The sequence below is a fragment of the Cervus canadensis genome, chromosome 3 (genome assembly GCF_019320065.1).
Source record: "Cervus canadensis isolate Bull #8, Minnesota chromosome 3, ASM1932006v1, whole genome shotgun sequence".
In the NCBI taxonomy this organism is placed as follows: Eukaryota; Metazoa; Chordata; class Mammalia; order Artiodactyla; family Cervidae; genus Cervus; species Cervus canadensis.
Window position 1 is genome coordinate 85841736 of NC_057388.1, and position 20721 is coordinate 85862456.

Here is a 20721-nt window from a genome sequence, read left to right on the forward strand (position 1 = left end):
CGGAGCTTACTCAAACTCATGTCCATTGAGTCAGTGATATCATCCAACCATCTCATCCTTTGTCATCCTCTTCTCCTCCTGCCTTCAATCTTTCCCAGCATCAGCGTCTTTTCCAATGAGTCAGTTCTCAGGTGGCCAAAGTATTGGAGCTTCAGCTTCAGCATCAGTCCTTCCAGTGAACACCCAGGACTGATCTCCTTTAGGATTGATTGGTTTGATCTCCTTGCAGTCCAAGGGACCCTCAAGAGTCTTCTCCAACACCACAGTTCAAAAGCATCAATTCTTTGGTGCTCAACTTCCTTTATAGTAAAATTTTCACATCCACACAGATGACTGGAAAAATCATTGCTTTGACTAGGCTACCTGCCAACAAGTGAAAACCCATACTATATTTGAGAGAACTAAAGATCTACTACAGTTAAGAAGGTCCTGTTAAAATGTGACAATGTGCCTTTAAACCATATAAACCTCCCTAAGATATGCCACCTACTTTTAGGCAACTTATGAATACTCATAAGCTTCTCTTGCATTGGTTAATCCTCTTTGGATTTCTACTTATTCTCCTGCTAGTATTGCTTCAGAAAGGCTACGTAGAAAATGGGCTGCACAGAAAGGATATAAAGAAAAAATAGAGCCAAATGCAAACTACAGATATAAATATTTCAAAGTCTCTCAAATAGGTAACCATCAGTTTTATTCAAGTTGGACCTAGCCAAGTCAATTTAACTTAAAAAAGAAACAAGAACCAAACATAAATACCTCCAGAGATCAAACAGCCATGAAATGATAGGAGCATCCACATTGATTATGCTCCTGCTCAGTTGCTAAGTTGTGTCCAACTTTTTTGGGACCCCATGGATTGAAGTCTGTGAGCCTCCCCTGTGCATGGGATTTTTCCAGGCAAGAATAGTGGAGTGGGTTGCTATTTCCTCCTCCAGAGGATCTTCTCCACCCAGGGCTCAAACCTGTGTCTCCTGCATTGGCTGGTGGGTTTGTTACCACTAAGCCACCAGGGAAGTCCACCACATTGATTACTTGGATTCTTTTTATAAGTCTTAATCTGCTGGTCTTTTAAAAACATATAATACTAGACCAAACAATTCATAAACACCTTTCTAGTTTGAAAGTCTTATAAATTTTATCTGCTACCATAAATATACATGATAAACTTCTTCCCCTTTTCAGAATAATTTCTGTAATATATAGTAAATTTTATTTTGCTAAATATTAAGCATGAAGTAGATTCTGGAATGCTGGTTTCCACATTAAATGTATTATTGTAGCCTGTCCTTTCAGCAAACCAACTCAATAGAAGATGTAATAAACATAGAATTAGGCCAAATTGTACGATGCTTAGTGTTTCAAGCTCTCCATCAGTCACTATGATTGCAAATTATGCCATAAGGCTGACCTTACTTATGTGCTTTTATGAAAATTTTAATGAGTTTACTATATAAAAAGCATTTATACCAAAATCATACCCTAAAATCTAAAACGTTATGATGGCCAAGTCTTTGTTAACAGGATTTTGGACTGTGAGTAGACAGTTTTTTAACTTCATCTTTGAATATGTAATGAAATGAAAATGCACATATATTATAACCTCAGTGAAAGCAAAATAAGCAAAGAAACAAAATGCCACCACCTATTGTCATTCTAGAGATGCTAACGTCTTAGCATCATGGATGATAGGACTTTTAGTATCTCCCATATTTTGGAAGAAATGGAAAGATCACATTAAAGGATTGATGTTTCCAAAAACCTCCCGGATTTCCTTTATACCTGTTGAATAGTTTAATTATTTGAGTCCTGTCAGGAAGAAACATGATCAAGCAGACCTAAAATTGAATTCCAGCACCAGTGCTTATGATTTACAATTTTTTTAAGATATAGAGGTTTACAGAGAAACTCCACAGGTGCCCTGTGGGTGGTAAAGTTCCCTAATCGACCCACCAGGTGACAATCTGAACTCTAAAAAATTGTCCCTGGCAATTGAAGAGTTGTGAGATCTTGTTTTCCTCCCTGACCTTTAATTTCTTACCTATGAAATGGAGGAAATTAACACTTTTCTCATAGAAGGATTATAGGTGGAATGGCCTGGTAGTAGCTTAGTCGCTAAGTAGTGTCTGACTCTTGCCTGTCAGGCTCCTCTGTCCATGGGATTTTCCAGGTGAGAATACTGGAATGGGTTTCCATTTCCTTCTCCAGGGGATCTTCCCGACCCAAAGATTGAACTCATGTGTCCTGCTTGACAGGCAGATTCTTTATCACTGAGCCACCAAAATGGAGAAAAATAGTACTTTTTCATACAAAGGTTACAGGTGAAATGACATAATTTTTATAAAATTAGGCACAAAAGAGTAGTAGCTCAACAAAGATTATTTGCGCTACGACTTTGAATCTAAAAGGCTGCCAAAAAAGCATACTTCCAGGAATATAGAAGAGAGTGGTCTATGAGTCAGTTATCCAGAGTAGACAGTTTAATGAGGAGCTGACAGCCCTGCTCTGACTATATGATATAAAGGAAAGTGCCTCTGTAATTGTACTTTAAAGTAGGCAGAACAAAATTTTGCCTCAAAGTCAACTCCTATTTGCTGAAAGGGAGTAAAAGAGTGTACTGGCTTTCTATATCAACGTTACAGCTCACCAGAATATCCTAACTATATTAGGAGGGATAATATTTAACTCCCTATAGCCAACATAAATCCATTGAGAAATGCTGACAGTGGTACTGGATATGTTAATGTAACCTTCTTCTTTCCATCCTTCTTTTATGCTCCACCTTCTGCCCCCTATCACTCCAAGATATTAGTACTTGGAAGAAGGGGAGTGTCTTTTCTATTATGTCCACTGATAGCCTGTCACTCCCCTCTGCCTCTATGACCCCTGGACATTTTGTACCTGAAGCAATCAGATGCACTGAAACAGATTTAAATGATGTCTAGCTAAGTCAGGGAGGAGACGGCACAATAAGGCATATTAACATGACATCTTTTGTGGGACCTATTACAGATTCTTCTTCATTCTCTGCAGGAGTCATGTGTGCATATCCAGGATCTACTCAATGTAGGTCGTGACCTAGAATCACTAAAGACTGCAGGAAAAGTAAGGAGGGAAGAGGTTATATTACTTCAGGAGACAGGTCAGTGTTTGCCTTTCAACCAGCTGCCTGCACACAGAACTCTACAGATATCCAAGCTGGTAAGTTTTCAACTCCTACGTAACTAACTACTACTATGAAATCTAACACCCCAAATGGGTTTATGCCATTTGATAAGAAACAGATTATTTATTCCTCAATATTTCTGCCTTGCCCTAGATGGTTTCATCTCACTTTCTGCCAGCCAGCCAGGTCCTATTTGGCTGCCTCACACACAGTCTGACCAGTGAAAAAGCTACGTTTACATTTAAAGCCTGCCTTTCTCTACCCCTGTTCTCTACTCCCTCATCTGTGTGTCCACCAAAGTGACACCTGTATTCATAAATGATTTTTCTTCTGCTTTGCAGAAGGGCTTTGGTCAGTTGACTAAAATAATCTCATTAATTACTAGAAGTGATTAAAACAATTTTTTTTTAAAGATAGAGAAGTTTATAGAGAAACTCTGGAGTTGTCTTGCGGGTGATAAAAGCCTCAAATCAACCTAGCATGCAACAGTCCAAGTTAATCAAAACTCTCCTAACAACTGGACACAGCAGACACCAGGATAATGACTCAGTTCTTTGGGTTGACCCTGAGTACTGATGAACCATCCCAAGTCCATATTAATCATTTTTTCTACTTCATTTAGTTCAAATATCTTGCTGGCATCTTCTTCTCAGTCAGTTCTGAGAGATCCTCCTTATTCTGACATAACTAACATAATTACCTTAAGGTATCACAGGCCTCAGGGGTTCCCAGATGGCTCAGTGGTAATGAATATGCCTGCTAATGCAGAAGACAACAGATTCAATCCCTGGGAGGGGAAGAACCCCTGGAGGAGGAAATGGTAACCCACTCCAGTATTTTTGATGGAAAAATCCATGGACAGAGGAGCCTGGTGGGTATACCATGGGGTCACAAAGAGTAAGACACGACTGAGCATGCATGTATCCCAGACCTCAGTCCTTGGACATTTATCTCTGTCTGTCTGTCTATCTATCTAACTATCTATTGGACCAGCTTTCCAGGTGTACTGTCTCTTCTCAGACTCCTTCACTAGGAAAGACATCATGTTAAGTCACTTCAGTTATGTCTGACTCTTTGTGACCCCATAGAATGTAGCCCACCAGGTTCCTCTGCCCATGGGATTCTCCAGACAAGAAGGCTGTAGTGGATTGCCATTCTCTTCTCTGGGCATCTCCCCAACCCAGGGATCAAACCCATGTCTCTTATATCTCCTGTATTAGCAGCCTGGTCCTTTACCACTGGTGCCACCTGGGAAAGACATCATCATTGGTTTAATGGTCTTCTGTCACTGTTTTGAGATCTTAAATAATTTTTGAATGAGGAAGCCTGCCATTTCCACTTTTCACTGGACCTCACAAGTTATGCAGGTAGTCCTGCCTTAAAAACTATTTAAATCCTGACCAATTTAAGGCAGGAGGAGAAGGGGTGACAGAGGATGAAATGGTTGGATGGCATCACCGATTCGATGGACATGAGTTTGAGCAAGCTTCGGGAGTTGGTGATGGACAGGGAAGCCTGGCGTGCTGCAGTCCATGGGGTCTCAGAGTCGGACACGACTGAATGACTGTACTGAACTGAATTCCAGAATTCCCCTAGGAAGCTCAGCTGCCCTTCTGGGTAGCACACCCCACCCCTTGTATATCTGACATATGATACAAGACTCACAAGCATCTTCATCCCATCATCACTCCTAAACTACTTTTTCCAGTGGTTTCCTCATCTTAATTCCATCTCACCAGTTGTTCTTGACTTCTCTCTTATGTTTCTCTTCTCACTATGACTGAATTCTGTTGATTCCACTTTCAGAATCTATATAGAATAATTTTGTACTTCTGCCTCTTGTACTTCATTGGTCCTAGCCAAGATCATCTCTCATTTGGATTTTCAGTATAGATGTCCTGTTGATGGACTTCCCTGGTGATTCAGTGGATAAGAATCCACTTGCCAGTGCAAAGGACATAAGTTTGATCCCTGATCCAGGTAGATTCCACATGTTGCAGAGCACCTGAGCCCACAAGCTGCAACTACTGAGCCCACACACCCAGAGCCTGTGCTCCACAATGAGAGAAGCCCCTGCAATGAGAAGCCTGTGCTCCACAACGAGAGAAGCCCCCACTCACTGCAACTAGAGAAAGTGTGTGCACAGCAGCAGCAAAGACCCAGCACAACCAAAAATAAGTAAATAAATAATAAATCATTTAAAAAAAAGATGTCCTGTTGACATCTATACATCTCTTCTGCTCTTGTTCTCTTCTTTCTGATCACCTGACTGATTTTCAACACATCAGCTAGAATAATCCCATCATTCACAAATCAGAAGGTTTTTGAGTTACCCTCAAAACTCTACAATGATTTCTCATTGATGGTGTCCCCACAATGGCCTACAAGGGCCTCTGAATTGATCGCCCTTCTTCCCCTCATTCATTCTCGCCCCACCATTCTGGCCTCTTGGCTAATCTTAAAACATGTCAAGCACACTTCTACTTTGAACTTTTTAAATTTGATGGCTACCCCTTTACTTCCTTCAGGAAGTGTTCTTTTCTGAACTGTTCTTTCTCAGTGAATCCTTTCCTAAACATGAAGTTAAAGATTGTAACCCTCACCCCTTCACCAGCTTTTATTTTCCCAGGTTTATTTCACTCCTCAGTATCTAACATTTTCTAGCATAAAAGTCTATATATTTTACTAATTATATATTGTCTTTTCCCCTTAACTGGAATAAAAATCCCATGAGTCCAAGTATGTTGACATATTTTATTCACTGCTATAAATGACACCTAGAACATTGCCTGAATACATGAATTTTCTGTATTCTTTAAGGCATTCTTATTTTTGAATTTGACTTTTCAAGGAAATAACCCATGGGGACTTCCCTAGTGGCACAGTGGATGAGAATCTATCTGCCAGTGAAGGGAACACAGGTTCAATCCCTGGTCTGAGAGGATCCCACATAATGCAGAGCAACTACACCCATGCGCGACGACTACTGAACCGATCGATCTGCTGCAACTATTCAAGCCTGCGTGCCTGGAGCCCAAGCTCCGCAACAAAAGAAGACACTACAGTGAGAAGCCTGTGCACCACAATGAAGAGTAGTCCCCACTCACGGCAACTAGAGAAAGCCTGCACACAGCAATGAAGACCTAATGCAACCAAAGAATAAATAAATGCATGAATAATTCCTTTTAAGGAAATACCTCATGCAATTTCAACAGACATCAGATGTCATCAAATGACATCAGACTCTAAAGCTACAAAATATATGAAAATGTGAGGGCCCCGTTTCCTTCAGATCAGTACCTAGGCGAGGACAGAAACTATTGCATATATAAACATGATGATATCCTAATTTTTTTAAAAATATTTATTCAGTTATTTGGCTGCATCGGGTCTTAGTTGGGGATGTGGGGTCTTGAGTTGCACCATGTGGGATCTAGTTCCCTGACCAGAGACTGAATCCAGGTCCCTGCATTGGGAGCATTGTCTTAGCCATTGTACCACCAGGGAAGTCCCAAAATGCTCTTTTAAACTGTAAATAAGACAACTCAAAGTCAGTGTTCTCCACATTTTTAAAAAATTTATTTATTGGAGGCTAATTACTTTACAATATTGTGGTGCTTTTTTGCTTATCATTGACATGAATCAGCCATGGGTGCACATGTGTCCCACCATCCTGAGCCCCTCTCTCCCCCATCCCTCCAGGTTGTCCCAGAGCACCAGCTTTGAAGGTTCTGCTTCATACAATGAACTTGCACTGGTGGTCTGTTTCACATATGGTAATATTCTTGTTTCAATGCTATTCTCTCATATCGTCCCACCCTTGCCTTCTCCCACGTAGTCCAAAAGTCTGTTCTTTACATCTGTGTCTCTTTTGCTGTTTTGCATGCAGCATCAGGACATGGAAACTCTGGGCTCAACTCTACATCCCTCTCCAACTTAAGAAATGTACAACTGAGAATAAGGCTCTCCCACTAGTTATAAATGCCCACAGACTTAAAGATTTTAAGGAGACAGTGTATATAAAGTATTGGCATAGCACCTGGAATATGAAAGTGAAATTCACTCAGTTGTGTCCAACTCTTTGTGACCCCATGGACTCTACAGTCCATGGCCAGAATACTGGACTCTCCAGGCCACAATACTGGAGTGGGTATCTTTTTCCTTCTCCAGGGGATCTTCCCAATCCAGGGATCAAACCCAGGTCTCCCACATTGCAGGTGATTCTTTACCAACTGAGCCACAAGGGAACCTCAAGAACACTGGACTGCATAGCCTATTCCTTCTTCTGACCCAGGAATCGAACCGGGGTCTCCTGCATTGCAGGCAGATTCTTTACCAACTATCAGGGAAGCCTAATGTTGTTATTACTTAGCCTTGCTTCTATTCTCCATGGATTTTCCTCCATTTCTCACATGATAAAGACATAATAGTACTGCTCTCTGAGAATTAGCCTTTTTAACAAGGAACACACACACACAAATATAGGCGTGAAATGTTTGTTCATAAGGAAGAGGTTTTTATATTTGTGGGAAACACATTCAAAGAGTCAGAGGCTAGTTTCATTCTGGAAAAAAATCACCATCCTGAGTGTTGAGTCTCTCTTGTCAGGTAGAAATCGTAGGCTTGCTAACCTACCGACAGGTCAGAGACATTACATTGTGTTTTCATTAGTGGAGGTGGAGACGGGTCTGCTCTGATCCATTTGCTGTCTCCCTTTTGTTCCCTTTTGGCCAGGACACATGTTAGTGAAATGAAGAGTCAAACCAAAGGGCGAAGACGATGGATGCAGAACTGGGCTGGTTCACTTGTGAGGTCTGAATCCTTAACCTTGGATTTATTGGTGGAAATCAGCTTCAGGGAACAGTAAAACATCTACCAACAAGTAAACTATCAGATTTTCTAAGGGTAGGGAAAAACAAGTGTGAGGAGGCTCAAGATCTTCTAAAGAAGGCAGAATGGATAATAAGTTTATAATGAGTATTTATACTTAAATATACATGATATTTAATATTTGGATCAGTAAATAGACTTTCTATTAAAGCCTGATAGACATTTCCTAAGGTAGATGCTTTAAGATAGAGTATTGCTAAATAAAATGTAGACTTTAGTTTTCAATTAATCTCCATAAGTATTACTTATAGAAACATAATAAAAAAATTCTCTCAAACAATGATGCTACATTTTGACTGTGACATTTGCAAATGAGTATAAAGCATCTGCTTGCTGAGGGTTTATAGATTCCTCCTTTACAGGTTTTTTTTTTTTTTCTCTATGTTTCCCTCTATAGACTCCTGCTTCCATGCTGTCTTTTAGCTCTTTATCATTTTTCAACAGCATGGGCAGAAATGAGAGTAAGAGTAATGGAGATACATTTAATTATTAGGATTTTAACACTATCCATTTGAATATGTGCATGCATGCTCAGTTACATCCAACTCTTTGCAGCCCCATGGACTGTAGCCACCCGGCTCCTCTGTCCATGGGGTTTCCCAAGCAAGAATACTGAAGTGGGCTGCTATTTCCTTCTCCAGGGGATCTTCCTGACCCGGGGACCGAACTTGTGTCTCTTATGTCTCCTCGTTGACAGGCAGGTTCTTTACCACTAGAGCCACCTGGGAAACCCCATCTATTTGAATAGATACAAAATATAATAAAGAGAATATTTATACAAAGAGAACAAATAAAAGTTTAAGTTTGTTTTATAAAGAAGCAAAGGAGAAGAAACAATTATTGAGACAGCAAAATTTATCTCGGTACCATGTAATCACACACACACACACACACACACACAGACACACACACAGACACACACACAAGCACACACACATAGATGATCCCCAAATTAGGATGGTTAGATTTGGAATCTTTTGACTTTATGATAGTGCAAAAGTGATACCCAATAAGCAGAAGCCATACTTCAAGTGCTGACTTTGGATCTTGTCCGGGCTTGTGCTGTGTGGTATGGACACTTTCTTGTGATTCTGGACGATGGCATCGCCACAGCGTCCAGTCATCCATGTGATCAGGAGGGTAAACAGGTACACTTACAACCATTCTGTACCCACACGACCACTGTGTTTCTTGCTTTCAGTACTGCATTCAGCAGATTACATGAAACGTTTAATACTGTATTATAAAATGGGCTTTGTGTTAGATTTTGCCCAAATGTAGGCTGAGGTGTTAATGATATTTGACAGGCTAGGTGTGTTAAATGTACTTTGACTTACAATATTTTCAGCTTATGATGGGTTTATTGGGCTGTAATTCCATAGTTAGTTGAGGAAAAAATACATATGTATATATAATCCACCTATTTTATATGTATAATCTATATATATTTCTGTATCTTTCTATATCTATCTATTTATCTATCATCTATCTATCACTATCCTATAGTTATCATTGTCTGGAGATGGAAGTTTTACTAGAATTTAAATTTCAGGAGATACTTATTATATAGATTGTATTATTAAAGGAAATTTGAGAGCATTATGGAAATAGTTTCAAACATAGTTTTATAAAACTAATCATTGTTCAACTAGACACTTCCTATGTAACACTTTCTAGAGCCAAAAGAATTAAAGCAGTACCTCAGGATGGAGACATAAGATGTTACAGAAATATGATTTTCTTTCCCTGAGTAATGGTGCTAAGGGCTGAATTGTGGCCCCTCCCCTTACCCCAAATCACATGTCCAATTTCTGACCCTCAGCACCTCAGAATGTGACTGTATTTGGACATATGGTCTTTAAGCAGATAATTAAGATAAATGAGGTCTGTAAAGTGGGCTCCAATCCAATCTAACTGCTATTCTTGTAAAAAGAGGAGGTTAGGAAACACAAAGTCACACCAGGATATGTGTGTGCAGAGACCCTGTGAGGACCTGCCAGCAAGAAGGTGGACATTTAAGAGCCAATGAGCAGACATCCTTGGTGGTCCCTGTTTTAAGAATCTGCCTGCCAATGCAGGGGATACAGGTTGGATCTCTGGTCTGGGAAGATCCCACATGCCTAGGGCACCTAAGCCTGTGAGCAACAGATACTGATCCTGTGCACCCAGAGCCCACGCTGCAACAAGAGAAGCCATTGCAATGAGAGGCCCTTACACCACAGCTGGAGAACTCCCATGCACAGCAACAAAGACCCCATCAGCCAAAATAATAGTGATAAGAGCCAATGAGGAAGGCCTCAAAAGAAACCAGTACTGCCAATACCTTCACCTCAGATTTCTAGGGTCCAGAACTATGAAAAACACATTTATGTTTTTCAAGCCACCCAGTCGGATACTTTGTTATGGCAGCCCTAGCAGGCTAATTCAAATGAAGAGTTAAAATCACACAGAGAGTTCTGTGATTGTAGTTGGTTTGTGCTTAAACAAACTAACAATTCTCTAAGATCCCTGATATTAATTAAAGAGGTGAGTTTTTAGGTACTGTACAACCCACTCCAGTATTCTTGCCTGGGAAACCCCATGGACAGAGGAGCCTGGTGGGCTACAGTCCATGGGGATTCAAGAGCTGGACATGACTTACTAAACCACCACCACCCACAATAGTTACCACCGTATCCATCATTTACTGAGTATGAAGTTATCTGTATTATTGCCAAACATTTTATGGATATTAACCCTTCATAATGATCCTGCGAGTGAGGAATGGGTTCATTCTGGAGAATTTAAATAACATTTTATGAGTCACCCAGCTCATGAAAATAAAGTGAAGGTTTAAACTGAAGTCTGTCTGACTTAAAAGCCCATATCTTTAGCACACACCATATGGCTCCCGTAGATATACAGAGATGTGAAAGAGCAGGGTTAATGACTTGAATCCTTACCAAGTCAGAAAATCATCCTGTTCTAACAGAGTTGGGCCAAATTTCTTAACAATAACAGAGTCTCAGTTAAAGTACCTGAATTGATATTTAGTTTAGAACTCAGATGATTCAACAAAAGAAATTTCATTGTAGATCCTGGAGAAACTCTTTCTTAGAACTATATCTTGTTGAACTTTACAGAATCATCTAGCTGGGAACACAGACTTAGAAGGACAGATAAATTCCTCTTCTAAATGAAAATATTTAGCACCGAGTTTGCACAGGCCAGAGCAGAAGAAAACCTGATGGAACCACTGACCATGAGAAGGGATGAGGATTCCTAACATTCAGAAGACAAATAGCTGGAACGTTGTTCCTGCAAAGCACCGCTACATTTCCACAGCCATCAGAGACAGGCTATCAACAACACAGTAGGTAAGCAAACTTGGATTCACAAATACAGATGAACAGACACCAAGTACTGGTAAATGCTCAGAGAAAACTGATACTATAAAAGAGAAGCATCAAATTCCACAAAAATATAAAAATAAAAATCCAAGAAGCTAGATCTACTACAGTTGGTGGAAATAGACTTTAGAGATAAAAAATAACTATCTTTGTAAAATTTTGAAAGAAAAAGTATCAAATAAATACCATAGAAATGAATATTTTTATCATTAAAATTAAAATCTCAATAGATGAGGGACTTCTGATTTTGGCTATGAAAGAGTAGCTGTGATTAAACCAGTCCACCCACTGAGAATTGCTATAAAAGAATCACAAATTTTAAAAAAAGAATGCTTGGAGGCATCAGAGAAAAACCAAGGCAGCCAGGACTTAGGAGAAAAAGATCTTAGGGTGCATACATACACGCACATACACATGCACGCACGCACTCACACACACACACACACACACACACACACACACACTTGTGTGAGCCAGGTGTTTTTCACTGCTTTTATCCATTGGGAATTTGCTATTTCATGGTATGAGTGTTAAAGGGCAGAAATGTTTAGACAGGCTTTCTATCATCAGTCTCATGGGGCTGGGAGGAAAAACATGGAATTGGGGTTTACCAATGCAGTCAGGACTTGAGGACTCAAGATTTCAGGGTACTATAGAGAAGTGGTAGTGCTAGTGTTCAAGAACATGCCTGCCAATGAAGATAGATGTAAGATACAGGCATCCGATCCCTGGGTAGAGAGGATCCCCTAGAGTAGGAAATGGCAACCCACTCCAGTATTCTTGCCTGGAGAATCCCATGGACAGAGGAGCCTGGTGGGCTACAGTCCATAGGGTTGCAGAGTCAGACATGACTGAAGCCACTTATCACGAGCATGACAGAGAAGTGAGCCTGAGATTATACCAACGCTTTTTCTTTAAACTCCGGTATAACTTAAGTGGGAGGGAGCAACAGACTAAAATAAACAAATCCAAATTCACAGGCTAAGAAGTTAAGCAGTGTCATATGGTTAGGAAATAAAATTTGGAATTTGGGTCTGTTAAGGAGAATGGATAATTATAAACATCCTGCACTTTCAGCTAATATATCTAAAGAGATATCCTCGAAGATAAAAGAAATATCAGACACAGAGAAACCCACAGAAAGTCTGAAATCTAGTCTCAAATTATCACAATCCTGGATTATATCAAGGTGAAATGTCTCTACTTTAATGGTGGACTAGTGGAAAACTACAGCTTCTCTGGAGGAAAATGGCAACATCTATGATATTTACATTTTAAAAATGTACAATTTCAGGTATCCAATAACAGATTGCCAGCTACCAGCAAAGCATGTCAGGACATAAGAACAAATTACTAAAACCAAAGGGGGAAAAAAAATCCAAGAGATAAAATGGTGTCACAAATGATCTAGATACAATATTTCTTAGATGAAGTTTACAAAAGCTTGAGCGTAAGTCTATTGAAGAAAATACATAATGAGATAATAGAATTTAGGGAACTGCAGTATATATATATTTAAAAATTCAAACAAAAATTATAGGGCTGAAAATATAGTAATCAAATTCAATAGATGAGATTAGGTTGACAGAGAAAATTAGAAATTATTTTGAACTTAATAATAATGACAATACAGCATATCAAAAGTTGTGGGATACAGCTAAAATAAGCTTCATATATATTAGGAAAGAAGAAATTGTGCTATAATTATGCATCTCACAAAGTTAAGAGAGACAGCATGACAGTGAGACAGACAGCAATTAAACTCAACAAATACAGAAGGGAGAGAATAATTAGGATGAAAGATAAAAGTCAGTAAAATAGAAAACAAATGCAAGATAGGGAAAAAGCAACACAGCTAAAAATTCCTTGAAAAGACTGCAAAATTAACAAACTACTCACAAGGCTAACTAAAAATAAAAAGGACAAGACATGGTACAAAGTCAACAAAACATACCAGTAAACTAGTTTTGGATGTCCTTACCAAAAAACAAAACACAAAAAAGATTAAAGTATATATGTAAAATTTAAGTGCAACCTAAAAAAATTAAAATAAGACTTAAATTTTCTGAATTCTCAAAGTGGAAAAAAGATGAATGAAAATTTGATCAATTAAAAAAAATGAAAAGGAAAAGGAGAGAAACATGAGAGTACAGTAAATACAAAATTATGGTAAACATAAATCAGTGATTTTTTTCATGATATAAATTAAATTAAAAAAAACACAGGTTATCAGATTGGATTTTAAATGTGATTCCAATAAGGAGGGGGCTTCCCAAGTGGCACTAGTGGTAAAGAATCCGTCTGCCAATGCAAGAGATGCAAGAGACACAGTTTGATCCCTGAGTCAAGAAGATCCTCTGAAGTTGGAAATGGCAAACCAGTGAAGTTTTCTTGCCTAGAGAATCCCATGGACAGAGGAGCCAGGCGGGCTACAGTCTGTAGGGCCCCAAAGAGTCTGACACGACTGAGGGACTGAGTATACCATTAAAGAGAAAATAATATATAATAGCTGAAAATAAACTAATAGGAAAAAATGTAAACACAAAAAAGAATAGTAATAGTATTACCTATATATAGATTGCCAACAATACATTTTGACAATGTGAAAATGTGTGAAGCAACACGTTGTAAATATACAAGAAGAAACGAACAAATCCATAATCATGAGAGATTTCAATTAATCTCTTCAGAGATTTAAATTAAAATAAATGATGTAAAATTAAAGGTAAAATAGTTTAAGTAACCTAAATAAAATAATTTTAGCAACTAAAAACTGCCATTTTAATTGCATTATGTTAAAATCTAACAGACTCTTTGAATAAATTAATCATGAAATTAAATGAAATAGGAAACTTACAGGCTACATTCTTTTCCCTCAAAAACCAATCAAATCAGAATTAAAATTTAAAATTAAATAAATGTTTGTTTTAATTTGGAAACTGAATAGCACCTCTGTAAGTAACTTGCATTAGAAAGGAAATGACAAGCTATTTAGAAATGACCAATCATGAGAAACAGTATCAGTGAAACCTGATGGGTGCAACCTAAGTAATTGAAAGAAAATTTAAACCTAAAATCGCAATGTTAGGAATCAGGTAAGTCTCAAAATTGGAAAAGACCCTGATGCTGGGAGGCATTGGGGACAGGAGGAGAAGGGGACAACAGAGGATGAGATGGCTGGATGGCATCACCAACTCAATGAGATGGTTGGATGGCATCACCGACTCGATGGGCATGAGTTTGAGTGAACTCCGGGAGTTGGTGATGGACAGGGAGGCCTGGCGTGCTGCAATTCATAGGGTCGCAAAGAGTCGGACATGACTGAGCGACTGAACTGAAATGAACCGACTGAAGTCTCAAAATTAACCACAAAACTAGTCAAAGTAAAAAAAAAAAAAAAGTCAAACTCAGTAGATGTAGAAGAAAGGAAATACCTGAAATAAAAGAAGAAATGAATAAGACAAAAACAACTAGTAAAGGCAGTAGACATAACTAATAAAACCAAGTCACATTTGGTAGTATGTGATCACAAAAAGGAGATAAGACATGACTAACTGACAAAATTATAAAGAAGATACAAATAGATGCACATTACATTTTCAGATTATATGAGCAAATTATGTATAACTTAATGTTACTAAATATACACAGCTAGAAAAAACATGCATTATTGTTCAGGAAATAGATATGAGAAGTTAGAAAAAAAAAAAGATATGAGAAGTTAGGGGGGAAAACTAGAAAAGTATGGGGGAAAAAATGAGAGAGCTAGTATATGATTGACAAAGGATGGTAACCCAACACGGAGGAGAGAGTCAGTGTTGCTTGTACTATACCATTGAGTGAGGGGACTGTAAGGAAAATGCCCACCCCACCTCTCCCATTCTGTTTCACCTCTCATTTGATGACATATTTACATCAGCATTTCTTTGGTGCTTTTGCTCTTGTAATAGGTAAGGCCCAAGACCTTGGAAAGTTTATCATCCTTTTCAAAATTAGACATTCAAGTATTCACAAAATATACTGGCAGAAACGATTTTTCTCAGGTTTATTACCCTCTCAATCTTCCTTTGTGCCTCAGTGTTGTTTGAAACAAAGAGCATGACAAAGAGCTTCCCTCTCTGGAGTGCTGAAAAAGGTCCAGTGGCAATGCAGGATCTCTACTCACCCCTTTATCTGTGCACTATCTCTGGGGAGCTTGACTATTCATTAGCACCGGCCCCTTTCCTAAGTTTAGCCCTAAGATACGATGAGTTGGGTAGGATACCAACGTCACTCTGTCTGAAAGTGTGACAAATCCACATCAGCTCAGCCTCAATGACTCATAACCCTCTGTGTTCCAGACCCTAATGAGTAACATCTTCCATAACAGGGATCATGACTTCCCTGGTCCATCAATATTTTTTTACCTACTCTTGTCATGTACCTGCCTAGATCCTGGCAGTTCTGGACTCATTACATCACCATTTCTGAGATAATCTATATACGGATGCCTTTGGGTGTAAGGAAATCTTATTCCCAGGACTAAACACTTCTAGAAGATACAGATGAAGGTCAAAGTAGCCAAGTTTCTATAGATGAAAAGCCTGAGACCTAATATTGCTTTACTTTGTACAACCATCCCTTGTCTGAATCAGATACTTGGGTCTTCCTGGATTCCATCTATGGCTGAAGCTTCAAAACTTTACCCATACAAATAACAACTTTCCAAATGGGCATTTAGGTCATCATGCCTGGCCATGGTGACACCATGGGGCCAGTATCAGTCCAGTGATCTGCTACTGGGTGGACTAATCACACACATTAGCACCAAGTACCTCACCTTGGAAACCCAGTTCTCTGTGGTAAAGACAGCTTTCAGGAAAAGATAGAATTATTTCAAATAGGTTCAAAACATTGAAACAGCCAGAAATCATAGTCTAAAGAAGATGTGGGTGTTACCACCAGTGAAAGGCAGAGCATGCTTTCAACAGAGCACAGCTACAAGTCCTTTTCCAACAGATATAAACTGTGTGATGTGAAAGAGAGCTTGGTTGTTTCTCCCATCTCACCCAAAGCTGAAAAAAACCTCATCAAACTTTAGCAAAGGGCTATTGTGAATGAAGTATCTAGCAGTGCTTTAAGATTATCATGGCCAGGGGGACTTTGCTGGTGGTCTAGTTGTTACGACTCCATGCTCCCAATGCAGGGGACTCAGGTTCGATCTGTAGTCGGGGAACTAAGATCCCACATGCCGTAAAGTGCAGCCAAAACTGAATAAATAAATTAAAACAAAAAAGATTATCATGGCCAGGCACCTGAGGAGGCTAAATGCAGAGTGATGGAGAGGAACCTCTGTACAATCTTCCATGAGGAAAGTAACCCAAGGTCCCTCCCACACAGTTTGATCCAAGCCCCAGAGTTGTTCCCTGACACTCACACTATTGTCTTAGTAATCCTGCCAATAAGTTCTCAGAACAAGAGACTTATGAAGCACAGGGTAGAATGAAGAAACGTTAAAGTATATTCTAGACCCAAGAATCAATCAGAAATATTTAGAACCTAAATCTCCTGGAATACTGAACACAGAGATTATCTCAGATTGCTCTCTTTCCAAACAGTCTAACACCATAATTGACTTGAGTAACAAGCTGGATGCAGATGACCCATTTCATCCCCAAACAGGTCAATCGGACCATTGCATGGGACTTGAATGGCCTGAGCCATTGATATATAACTGAGTCTTCTCTTTCTGGGGCCCTATGCTGTTTTCTTGAGACTCCAAACACCAGATTCTTCCTACAATCATCAGTCCACTTCCAAAGCGATATTGTTCTGGCACTAAGTATTCTCTTAAACCATCAAGCAGAATATTCTGAATGTTCTTGAAACTTACTCAGCTCTTTGTCCTTCCTCCAAAATGAAGCAGGGCAAAGGTTAACTGAATTCTGCCAAGCGAATGCACTAGTCCTAGTGAAGACCCTTTGTCAACAACACAAGAGACGATTTTATACATGGACATCAATATATGCTTAATACTGAAATCAAGATTGATTACATTCTTTGTAGCCAAAGAGAGAAGCTGTATACAGTCAGCAAAAACAAGACCTGGAGCTAACTGTAGTTCAGATCATCAGCTTCTCATAGCAAAATTCAGGCTTAAACTAAAGAAAACCAGGAAAAACAATAGGCCACCCAGGTATGACTTAAATCAAACCCTGAAGGAATTCACAGTAGAGATAATGAATAGATTCAAGGGACTAGATTTAGCTAACAGTATGCCTGAACTACTATGGACAGAGGTTGGTAATATTGTACAGGTCAGTAATATAGTACAATATTCAATATTGTAATATTGAACAAAACCATCCCAAAGAAAAAGAAAAGCAAGAAGGCAAAGTGGTTATCTGAGGAGGCTTTACAAATAGTGGAAAAAAGAAGAGAAGTGAAAAGCAAGGGAAAGAGGGAAAGGAACATCCAATCAAACACAGAGTTCCAAGAAAGGGCTTCCCAGGTAGCTCAGCTGGTAAAGAATTGGCCTGCTGTGCAGGAGACCTGAGTTTGATCCCAGGATTGGTAAGATCCCCTGAAGAAGGAAATGGCAACCCACTCCAGTACTCTTGCCTGGAAAATCCCATGGACAGAGGAGCCTGGTGGGCTGCAGTCCATGGGGTCTCAGAGAGTCAGGCATGACTGAGAGACTAACACTCCAAAAAATAGAAGAGACAAGAAGGCCTTCTTCAATGAACAATGCTCAATAATAGAAGAAAGCAACAAATGGGAAAAGCTAGAGATCTCTTCAGGAAAACTGGAAACATCAAGGGAGCATTCTGCCCAGAGATAGGAACAATAAAGGATAAAAATGGTAGAGACCTAGTAGACACTAAAGAGATCAAGAAGAGATGGGAAGAATACATGGAAAAACTGTATCAAAAAGAACCTAATGAACGGGATTACTAAGATGGTGTGGTTAGTCACCCAGAGCCAGACATTCTGGAGTGCAAAGTCAACTGGGCCTTAAGAAGCACTGCTGTTAATAAAGATAGTGTATTGGTTCAAGATCAAGAAAGGAGAGTGGCAAGGCTGTCTGCTGTCACCCTATTTGTTTAACCTATAGGCTAAGCACATCATAAGAAATCCTGGGCTAGATTAGTTACAAACTGGACTCAAGTAGACGGGAGAAACATCAACAACCTCAGATATGCAGATGATACCACTCTAGGCGAAGGGGAACTAAAGAACCTCTTGTTGAGAGTGAAGGAAGAGAGTGGAAGAGCCAGCTTAAGACTAAATATTAAAAAAAAAACCAAAAAACAAAACTAAGATTATGGCATCAGGCCCCATTACTGCATGGCAGATAGAAAGGGAAAAGGTGGAAGTAGTGTCAGATTTTCTCTACTTGGGTCTAAAATCACTGCAAACGGTGACTGCAGTCATGAAATCAGAAGACAATTGCTTCTTGACAGGAACATGATGGCAAACCAGTGTTGAAAAGCAGAGACATTACTCTGCCGACAAACGGCCATATAGTCAAGGATATGATCTTCCCTGTGGTCACATATGGTTGTGAGACCTGGACCGTAAAAAAGGCAGAACACCAAAGAATTAATGCCTTTGAACTGTGGTGCTGGAGGAGACTCCTGAAAGTCCCTTGGAAGGCAAGGAGATCAAAGCAGTCAATCTCAAGGGATGTCAACACTGAATATTCACTGGAAGTGATGATGTTGAAGCTGAAGCTCCAGTATTTTGGTCATCTGATGTGAACAGACAACTCATTGGAAAAGTCCCTGATGCTGAGAAAGACTGTGGGCAGAAGGAGAAGAGGGCATCAGAGGATGAGACAGCTGGACGGCATCACTGATGCAATGAACATGAACTTGGCCAAACTCCAGGAGATGGGGAGGGACAGGGAGGCCTGGCGTGCTGCAGTCCATGGGGTCACAGAGTCGGACACGACTGGGTGACTGAACAACAACGACACTTATAAACCAGTTTTAGAGTGCTTGGTAAGTCCTATTCCATATAAACTCCTCTAAGTCTCCAATCTCTTTTTTCCCTGCCTCCACCCTGTGGTCTCAACTGAAACTTCTCTCTTCCTAAAAGGATTACTTTCCCTGTTGTTCTCTCCGCCATCATTCTCCCTCGTGCATTGGATGTTCTGCTCCTGACCCACAGTCTTGCTCTCTATCCCAAGCAATGTGGTTGCCTTGGATAAACTCAACATCTGTGTACATGATTCTCTAGTTCCCTGACTTCGCATCTGCTTAGCACCCTCATTTCCAATGATGTCCTTTACTCCATCTCCACCACTCACTTTCATGATTATACACTGTTTTCATTTTTTTTGTTATCAGTTTTACAAAATACTTTTGGTTTAATATGCTATTTTTTAGTAAGATATTATTGACATTATCTTGTATTTTCCTCTAGGCCACTGCACATTCCATTTATAATAATGTTCACAGCTTTCAGGGATGTCAACATTGTTGACCATGAGTGACAAATAGCTAATATACAAAAGGGGTGGGTATTTCTCATTTCTCAAAATGCATATTTCTATATGGAAATAGCTTGCCAAGCAGGCTATTACAGTGCCAGAATTAATGTAAATGCCTATAGGGATCTTATGAAATAAATGTGGTTATGACCAATTCCTGGTATTTTAAAATTGGGGTTGTTAACTTTGACCATACTTCACTGTGATGGAATATACACTTTTCCAACTGTAAAAATACAAGTATTAAATAGTCTGACTCTTTTTCTAAATAAAAAGTAAACCCAGCTATTATCAAATATCAAAGTATGTGCCATTATAATAGCTATCTTATATATTATAGTGTCAATATTCTTAGTTAAATACTCAATATTCAGAAAACAACTTTTCATTTCTAGGTTTTTATGTTAAGTACCAATATCAGAACAAAAATATTTACTACAGGTTTTATTGCAAAGGTTCTGCATCTAAATTATCTGATAGGTTAAATAGGCTTTTAATGGATGGCATAAAGACAATCACCATATGTAATATTGAATGTATAAAATAATATCTCAAAGACCACAAGTCAATTTATAAACAGAATTTGAGAATATAAACCATTCTTAAGTTGGAGGACCATCTGGATGCTATTATTAAAACTGTTTTCCTAGGAGTAGGTGTAGCGCATTATGTGGATAAATTATTCCGTAGGTAAATCTGATAGATAGAGCTCCAAGTATGTTCAAATTATTGATGCTTCAGTCTTCAGAATAATGACACCCAAAAGGAACCTTTAACTGCTGTGAAGGAAATAGTATTGGGTA

General features: G+C 39.2%; 1 protein-coding gene across 4 annotated transcripts in view; it reads right to left on the minus strand.

Moving 5' to 3' along the window:
- Positions 1–20721, minus strand: part of GRM8 (glutamate metabotropic receptor 8) — an 850596-nt gene that overhangs the window by 10892 nt on the left and 818983 nt on the right. The gene's annotated exons all lie outside the window — the stretch shown is intronic.